General features: G+C 42.9%; 1 non-coding gene across 1 annotated transcript; it reads left to right on the top strand.

Moving 5' to 3' along the window:
• Positions 1-9,099: 9,099 nt before the first annotated feature.
• Positions 9,100-9,172, top strand: Trnak-uuu. Its single transcript has one exon. It is a non-coding gene; the product is annotated as a tRNA-Lys (tRNA).
• The last annotated feature ends 1,007 nt before the right edge of the window (positions 9,173-10,179 follow it).

Below are 10,179 nucleotides of genomic sequence, written 5' to 3' on the forward strand. Positions count from 1 at the left end.
TTACGAGGACGACGTGCAAATATATTTTTCGTCTTTCAACCTCCCTAGTTGTGACCGACAATTGCAGCTCACAGTAAATAGGATGAGCAAGTGGGCAAATAAAAATTGTTTTAAAATTTCCCCAGAGAAAACTGTATGTGTGCCCTTCTCCATGCGACAAGGTTTGTTTTTGGATCCAATCTTACAATTGAACAACACAGATATATCGGTGAAGCACGAACATCAATTTTTAGGCCTGATCTTCGATTAAAGAAAACTCAGATATAAGTCTCATTTAAAGGAAATAAAGCAAAAGTGCTTACGATCCTCTAAAATCCTTGTACTGTCACATTTTCTTGGAGGTCTGACAGGCGATGCCCCCTACGTTTATACAACGCTTTAGTCCGACCATGCCTGCATTATGGAGTGATTGTTTATGATTCGGCTCGACCTTCCACACTAAGGATGTTGTATCCGGTTCATCACATAGGACTCCGGCTGGCAACTTGAGCATTTCGCACATCACCTACGTTAAGCTTGTAGGTGGAAACACATCAAATGTCTCTTGAAAAACGCCGACACTATTTGAGCCTGTGTTAGTATTACAAAGTGCTGTCGGATCCAGAAAAATCCTGATTATAGTAGTTTGCACACCCGTCTGTTCTGTAAATTGTTTGAAAACAAGCCAACAATAGTGCGCACCCCAGGTTCTCGAGCTCAAAGTATTAGTAGTTATCTCAACCTCAATGTCCTTTCCATTGTAGGTGTTAACTTGCTAAAATCTATAGAGAGAATTGCCCCCTAGAACGAGCTGCCCATATGTTGTGACTCGTCTTTCACCAAATACAGTACGAAGACCGTTTCTCCACAGTTTCTCCAGCATGCGTTTCTATCGTTGAAAGAAAGAATATGTAGAGGTTGCATCGAGTGCTACGCTTACGGGTGGAAATCTTTATACTTAGATTGTGAAAACCAGCTGAACTTACAAAAAAGGGTGAGGATTGAAAGGGGGAAAAGCATCTGATCGCCGGACTACCAACTATTTATTAACCCTCGGCTTCTTCTTCTACTGGTCTGGTGGCTGTCCTTTTTACGTCTTCTTCTTTTTCCTTTTTCTTGATCTTCCTCTATCTTCATGGGCATTTTCGTCTCGCAGGAACTTCTTTTCACTTGTTTGTAGGGCAATGGATGGTGAACTAACGCAGTTGTCTTTTTGTTGATCTGTGGCTAAGGCCTCAAGTAGTTCTCGGGCAAACCGATCTTTGTGGTGAGCTAGGATGCTTACCGTTTCAAGCTTAGCCTCACACATGCATTCTCTACAATGAGCTGTTAGATGTCCAGGTGCAGCAAGGTTTCTTAAGTTTGCGGCATGTTCTCGCGTGCGGTCATTTATACAACGTCCCGAAGGAAAAAGGAAAAAAATGAAGACGTAAAAAGGACAGTTACCAGACCAGTAGAAGAAGAAGCCGAGGGTTAATAAATAGTTGGTAGTCCAGCGATCGGATGCTTTTTCCTCCTTTCTCTCCTCACCCTTTTCTGTAAGTTCAGCTGGTTATCACAATCTAAGTATGTACAACCAACTAGCTCAGCTCCTTCCCATTGCAAGGAAATCTTTATGTTCCGTTGGTTGTGCAGTTTATTCTAGTAAGCTTATAAGAGCTGTGCGGCTTGACTCAATTGCAAGCATCTTCGCTGCAGAGCTTTATATTATTTTATTGCCATTGAGCGCATTCTGGACAACAGTGTATTGAACGCAGTAATTTTTGTCGATTCACAAAGCGTTTTATCTGCTATTTCTCCCAGAGTTTCTACAAAAAATGTTCTTACACAGCATTTTTGTTTTAAAGGAAACAGCTTTCCGCCTTGGAGGAATCAGCCACGTAGCCAAAGAGGAGACCCATGGCGCCCGCCCCCCTCCCATGAAACCTTCCATTTTGCTGGGACCTTTTCTCCCCCCTCCCCTTCACACAGCGTTTTGTCATGTGCGCCCCCTCCCCCCCCCCCCCCCCCCCGGCCACCCAAAACAAAATCCTGGCTACGTGCCTGGATGTAATGTAAAATTTTGCTGGGTACGGAGTCACGTGGGAATTGCAGGGAATGAGAGCTAAGATCGCCTGCCTGCATCTGCCAGAGATTCAATAACATATTTTGGCCCGCCGTACCAGGATTTTAAAGGATTTTAAACCACTTTTAAAGAAATGTCTTGTAATGACTTGGCAGTTAGAATAGGACACTGAAACCAACAACAAGCTCCATGTGATTAAACCCAAGATAGGCAACTGGGACAGTTTATTTCTCAAAAACCGCCATCTCGAGGTTCTGGTCTGCCGCTTCAGAAATGGCCATTCCCGTTTGGCACATATGTACACTCTCTGTGGCGAAGATGTTGCAATTTGCGCCCATTGAGGGGAATCACTTACAGTTTTACGCATTTTATGGGAGTGTAGGTTTTATCATCAACTGCGCGCATCATGTTTCCTGAAATCTTTAGAAACCATCTTCCTTTTTCATCCTATGTTTTTTAATGGGAGACAACGCTTTCGTACATCTTAGTTGGGTTTTTCATTCTATTAACAAAACCGGCTGTCTACACCAGTTATAAAAATTTTATGTAACCTAGTATCTGTTTTTCTTGATCTTTAATACACACTTTGTTTGGCGCATTATGGCCACCATTGCCGCTGCGACATTAAAATCTTAATCTTAACTTGACTTCACTCTCCGTCACTAATCACGGCGTTTTGGCCCTGCCCACTGTCTGCCCCGGCCCACATGGCCTTGTGTATGCAGCACTTCGACTTGCACTTGCCACACTGAACCTTGGGCCTGCCCAGCTCGGGTGGGACCTGGGTTACGCCCGCCATTACCGCTTCACTGTGGCAGGAAGGTACTGGCCAATGGCTTTTCGATGTAAACGGCGTCGACGCTTTACACTTTACCCTTGATATTGGCAAAAAATAAAAGAATGATGTTCGACCTCTTACATTAATGCTATAATGAATAGTACACAAATGGTACTTGTAAAGTATGCAAACTATTGATCTAGTGAAACGAAGTGAGCAATAGTCAATACGAAGTACTAGATAAAACCAGGCCTGGTCAAAAACACTAACATATTAGAAGAGTTATACTTAGTTTTGATACTAAACTCATGTCTTGAAAGTAAATATTAGACAGAGGTCTGTCTAGTCGGGGGAAATAATTATTAAAATACGGCGACCACCCAATCCCTAAATCAGGGGCCCAACATTTTGAAGCCGGTTTCGCGTCTTCTTCAGGGCCGACTATGGAAGAAAGGAGCCGCAGACTTTTTTTTTACCTCTATGATGGAGGCAAATAAGCACGATCCCTTCTAAATCATCTCTTGTCGTTTATTGGTTACACGTGGTGGAGCCCGGTCACATACACAGATGGCAGTACGCAAAGGGACCTATTAATCTTTGTTGGCGTGGTCTGAATGTGCCAAGATTCAAGAAAGAGCCTCCGTCGATGGTTAGTTGCGATGTCCAGGATGCTCGTGTTAAGAAAGTCACTGCGGTGGTCTAGCTGGTGGACACTGCTGTCTAAAACTAGCAATCTGGATCTGTCAAACCACCGTGTGCTGAGTCGACATACATGGCTGGCTGTTCCACTGGCATCAAAACTGATGCCGTTATACAAGCGATTGATTCCTGTAAAGGTTTGCCATTTAGGTTTTTGTTTAACACATTATAACTACCCTATTATGTTGAATTATGTATATTTCAAATCGAACACTCAAGAACGTGTGCTACCAGTGCTTGAGCCTTTATTCACTCCTAGGTGTGTCGTGTGCAAGGAACAATAACGGCTAGTGACAAAAAAAAGCAAATAAAACCCTGTAAATAAATATTCTAATCGTGGTATAGTGCGTATCGTCCATGCAACACGGCTAATAGTCAGGTCTTGCTGTACAGATTTTGTTCGGTACTTTATAGCCCTAACAACTTCGTCATCAAATTGTGCAAGTGCGGCTGACACGAACTACCTGGCGGCGCCCTATCAGGATGACCTTGCATTCTGGGACCGAAATATTAACAAGCGATGTGGCACTCTGGCGTCTAACATCGAGGCTATAAAAGAGACATCTACTATTCCCAACTTCAAAGGTGTCGGTGTTGATAGTCCAAGTAAAACGCCTAACGTTTCATGGTTTACTGTACAGGTTGGTTACAGTCACTGATGGCGTAAATTTCGTTCTAGTGCGGATTGTAATATTGCCGTACCGTACTCAAAAGCAGTCTTTGAAATTTTGGATGAGGGCTCGACGGTTTTATGTTAGTTGCGGATGACGTTGAATCTAACCCGTGCCCCGAAGTCAAGTTAGTGCTCAAATAGGTAGTAAACAAGTTAAAACAAAATAACGCAGAAAGATGACCAACGCAACAGAGCTCTCAGGGAAATTAGCAATCGATTGTCAAAACCAATTGAGGTTTTAAAATTAACAAAGGAAATTGATAGCAAGCTAAATGCACTTAGAACCACTGTTAAATGTTTGAAAGAAAAATTGCACGAGCAGATCAATAAGCTTAACTAATATGAAGGTTACTCCCGGCATAACATCCTACTAGTTTTTCGCTTACCCCAAAAAATTAACGCAACAAGAAGAGAACTAGAAAATAATGCCATAGATTAAATCTTCACGGAATAATTTGGTGTAAACATCACGTGCCTAGAGCGAATACATAGACTGAGAAGGCTTTAAGAGGGCAAAGTTAGACTCGACATTTTATGGCTGTCCAATTATAATGAGAAACGGACATTTTTTAAGAACTACTCTATATTTAAGGGCAAACGGTTGTGTATATCAAATGATTTTTTGCTAAATACCTTGGCCAAACGTAAGCAGTAAGGCTTAACTTTGAACTAGTGACAACAAAGAGATCGGGTGAGGATAGTTTATGATAAACTGTACGTTAGTATTATTGTCTACGTTTGGGATGGGCGCACGAACTCCAGAGTAGTGCTTCAAAAAGAAAAATCTGTATCCAAAACGCCGGAATGACAAAGCTGCAAATCTGAATCATGCCAGCGTCTCGAAAAAAGATCTTAGAATTATTTTTGTGAAAGCACAAAGTATGGTAAATAGAGGAGAATAACTATAAACTACAATTTCACAGTATGACCCACATGTGGCTCTCATAAAGTATACTTGGTTAAGGGACGAAATATCGAATGGCGACGTGTTTCCACCTTTATGTATAGTGTACAAAAAAAGACCAACACCCAAGGAAAGGCGGCGTAGTCTTATTAATTAAAATCTGCATTTCAAGTTAATGGTCAAGCGAGTAGGTGACCACGAAAGCATCTGTTGCAGGAAAAAAAGTATGGGAAAATCATATACTAAATATTGTAGTGTATTGGACACCAACAGGCTGCACCAGACCTTACAAAAACAGTGTATGTCTATATAAGCGCACATAGCCGTAACAAATATTTAATTGCCGGTGACTTCAACCTTCCAGAAGCTAACTAGGTGAACCCCAGCAGTAGTCCTACAAACGTATGAAGCTCAGAAATACTGCTAAACATGATATTATTATTCAGTCTTGCCCAGATAGAAGATCAACCATCGAGAATTACGGACTCGAGTAGTTCCATCCTTGACTTGGTTTTCGCTAATAATAACATTCATACCCCAAACATTTCTGTTCAAAAAGGTATATCAGACCGTAGATTGGTGTATGTTTCTTGTTCTCTTCGAAAGCAAAAGTTTTGCGAAAGTCCAAGGTACCCGTCAAGAATTACAGTCAAGCCGACGACGTTTCGATTCTAGATTATCTCGGTACCGCTATTAAAACTTTCAGCGATTACAACGTTAATTTACTGTGGAATAAATTCAAAAGTCATTGTTATCATTGCTTGCTAAACTTTGTCCCTGTAAAACGAAGACGAGTTGGTTCGGGAAACTCGTGGATGAGCAATAATGCATTTAAAACGGAGAATCACGCGTACAAGAAGTCACAGTTATGTAATGCAGATGCCGTCTTGCAGCTTCGTTGTTGGTTGTTACAAAAACTGGCAGAAGACAGGTGGCATTTTTTAACACCATTTCAAGGTTATTGAATGATTTCCATCCGAAAGTTTGGCATATCTATTTCAAAATGAAAAAGGTATTATGCAGATCTTTCATAGTGATGCCGCCGTCAGGAATAGTATAGTAAAGGAATAGCTGAGCTATTTTACCAGTATTTTGAGAGCGTTGTTCCTGTCACACGCGAAACTTGTCCTGTATCTAACTATTAATGGGAGGATGAGTTGTTAAACATAATGCAATAAAACAGCCCAAAAAGGTACAAAAGGAAGCGACAAACCGGACAGGACAAAGCGCTGACTCGAAACTAGGTATTTTTACTGATAGGCAAGGATAAAGAAAACGCATATCGTTCCAAACCGTCAAACGCACATCTTCTACCGATGATATCTTCCCATTGCTTCACGCGCTGGATTAAAGCTGAGGTAGTGCAGCTTTCTCCGCCACTGAGGATGTAGAATGCTTAGTAAGGAGCTATAATTCCTGAAACTCACAATGAAGCCCCAGCGCTTGCAGTAATGCGTAGATCTTATCTTTAGAAGATGTGCGTGTGAACGTGTTGAAGAACGTGTATTTTTGTTCTCCTTGTCTATCAGTAAAAATACATCGTTGAGAGTCAGCGCTTTTTCCTGTCCGGTTTGTCGCTTCCTTTTGAAACTTTTCCGCTGTTTTATATTAATATGTTTAACAACAACCAACTAGCCGAGCTCTCAACCGTATTACAGAATGGGTTGGATTTTGAAATTACAAATCAGGGTGCGTGTGCTCTATGTTACTTCACATTGATGCTAAGAAGCCATATGTCCCGGACGGCATTCCTAACCCTTTTCAAAAAAGATATGCGGAATAGCTGTAAAATTCTTATCTGTTATCTTCAATGTATCATAATGGGCGCTCGTCACATGCAATTCCGGTTTTTAGAAAGCGCGATGCGTCAGTCCTCAGCAAATATCGTGCATTATCTTTAACTTTCTTATCGTATAAATTTATGGAACATGTGACTGCGAACTATCTATCTTTGTACCTTTACGAGCACAACATACTATCGGACGCGCTGCATAGGTTTAGGCCAGGGATGTTCTACAACTCAACTCACATGATATGGCCAAAGTTCTCGACAAATCTGCCCAAATCGATGGTGCATTTTTTAACTATTTCTAAGCAGCCGTCAAAATACAACCTGGCAAGCTACATCTTAATTAAAACAAAAATGAAGTTCAACCGTAGACAGTCAGATTAATTCATTCCTATTTGGAAAACCACAGGTAAATTATATACGTGAAAAAAGTTACTCCCATTTCTTTGAAGTTAAAACTGGAGTACCACAATGATCCGTCCATGAGCCACTACTTTTCATTATCTATTCTATATTAATGATCTAGCTGAGTACAAATGGCCCAAAGTTTTCATACAATTGTTTGCGGGTGATTGCGTTATTTTTTTCGAAACTTTCAAGCATTAATAATCATGTAAAACTAAACCGCCAACCAAATCAGGTGACTAAATGATGTAATCAGTTGTGCATGGTGATTCATTATGAAGAAAAAATCTATATCTCAGGATAGCAACTCAAAGCAATTATCTGCCATTTCCTTGTAATATAATATTAAAAAAAAAAAAAAAAAAAAAAAAACGTTGGGGGTTCTAATCCACGTTGTGAAGGTGGTTGGTTAGCGAAGCTGTGGTATCTCCCGCAACGATCGCCTACTGCACACGCCAGTCGTATTGCCGCTTCTTTTCCCTTTGCCGCTCCTAGTATTCTCGCTGCTCCTCGGGAGTCCGAGCTATGCGTGACCTATTCACCGCGGTGCTGCACCAGCAATGAAATCAGTTGCTCTACACCGTTTCATCCCACGTTTAAGCGCAGCGAATGTTACGCGCCATCGAAGCCAATCGGAGGCCTTGTGAGTGTCACGTAACCTTAGAGAGGGGGTACAGCACTTCGCGGAAAACATATCACGGGCCACGTCCACAGAACGGGATTGGCTAAGAGAGCTCGCAGCATCCTCTGCGTCCGGATGAAAGGTGAAACGGGGTATTAGGTGGGTTCTTCTTTTATATATGAAATACTAGTGACGTCACTCCCCACTTCGCAAGCTGCCATCGCCGCGGCTGCTAGGACAACAGTAGTCTTCACCGGGAACGTATGTGGGGAGCGCTACATGCTTCGCATTGTTTTCAGGAGCATCGTTTCATTCATTATATGGTTAGGGCGCTTGTTTTGTGCTTATTCTTTATTGAAACAAATGTTGTGTTGTATGATGAAAATAATCCATGGAGAAGTGGAACGAGAGGGACAAAAACAAACACAAATCTCCAAACCACCTAGGTGACTGGTGCTCGACCGAAAAAATCCGCCTGGTCTGGGTATCGAACCGGGGAGCTCTCCATTGCAGGTGCAGCGCTCTACCAACTGAGCTAACCAGGGGTTAGACGTCAGTAGAGCAAAGGGGTGTATCAGCTGCCACCAGTCTAACACTAACAAGGGTAAAGCTTGCAATTTTGAGGTCCCGGTTTCGATTCCCGGACCCAGGCGGAATTCTTCCGTCTCGCTCCGGTCACCTAGCTGTGTTTGGAGATTTGTGTTTGTCATTTGTCCCTCTTGTTTTCCCCTTCTCCAGGAATTATTTTCATCATTCTTGTCCAGCTCGCTTGCACCTTTGCATTTAATTGCATCATAATCATAACCTTAAATTGCAAGCTTCACCCTTGTTGGTGTTAGTCTGGTGGCAGCTGATAAAACCCGTTTTCTCTACTGACGTCTAGCCACTGATTAGCTCAGTTGCTAGGGCGCTCCACCTTTAATGGAGAGGTCCCGGGTTCGATACTCGGACCAGGCGGATTTTTTCGGTCGCTCACCAGTCACCTAGCTGTATTTGGAGATTTGTGTTGGCCCTTTGTTCGTCTTGTTCCCCTTCTCCAGGGATTATTTGCATCATTTCGTCCACCTCGCTTGCACCTTTGTATTTATTTGCATTATAATCATAACCTTAAATTGCAAGCTTGATTCTTGTTTGTGTCAGACTGGTTGCAGCTGATAAAACCCGCTTGCTACACTTACCTGTAACCCCTGGTTAGTTCAGTTGGTAGAGCGCTCCACCTTTAATGGAGATGTCCCGGGTTCGATACCCAGACCAGGCGGATTTTTTCGGTCGCGCACCGTCACCTAGCTGTGTTGGGAGATTTGTGTTTGTTTTTGTCCTTCTTGTTCCCTTTTCCAGGGATTATTTTCATAATTGTTGTCCGGCTCACTTGCAGCTTTGTTTTTAATTGCATTATTATCATTCTGTTTTATGTGGCATGCGTGGCGTTTGTAGTTTTCGCTTCAATCTTCTGAAGTCTTTTTTCTTTCTTCGCATTGTTCGCGGGAGCCCTTATCATCCACTATGCGGTTTGCACTTCACACGAAATCTTCGAGTGGCGCCAACGCCTTTCGAAGCAGCTGCGCACCTAATCTTTACCGGAGCGCGGGGGGGGGGGGGGGGGTTGGGGGTGTTTCTATTGTGCATACGGGCCTTATCATTCATCATGCGGTTTTGATGCTTGAATTTGTTGATGCTTTTTGTGTTTTTTTTTATTGAAGCGGACACTGAGCTGTATGCTGTGTGCCTGATTTTATTGGAGATATGCTGTTTCGCCTTCAATTGTTCGCCGAGAGTTTTTTGGGGTCCAACGCCAAGGACATGAAGATTTCCGTGGCTGGTAGAGGTACTATCGTTGACACTGTTAGCTATAATACAGCAGCGGCGGCCGTACCATACTCACAACGCCACATAGCAGGCGCCGTCCGAAATTCCGCGCATGCACCATGTGGCGGACTCGCTCTTCCCGCCTGCGAGCACACCCTCGCTTTGTCGTCTCCTAGGCACAGAGTAAGCGGCGCCACAGCATTCAACAATGTACGGTGAACATGGTTCAGCGAACCCCGCGTAAGAGGTGCCCACGGTTGATTCCCTGACTCCGCTGGCTAAGGATAATCATCGCCACCAAATGTAATATCAAGGTAGATTACATTTTTTAAAGGACAAACTTGCAGTTATACACCGCTTCACTTTAGGTCTAAGCGCAGTGGACGCTACGAAAGGATAGAACCTTCCAAGCAGCGACAAAAGCGCACTTTTTGCACCTTGTTGGTCACCCGGTGATGC

This window comes from Ixodes scapularis, unplaced genomic scaffold (genome assembly GCF_016920785.2).
Source record: "Ixodes scapularis isolate PalLabHiFi unplaced genomic scaffold, ASM1692078v2 PGA_scaffold39__5_contigs__length_11793443, whole genome shotgun sequence".
NCBI lineage: Eukaryota > Metazoa > Arthropoda > Arachnida > Ixodida > Ixodidae > Ixodes > Ixodes scapularis.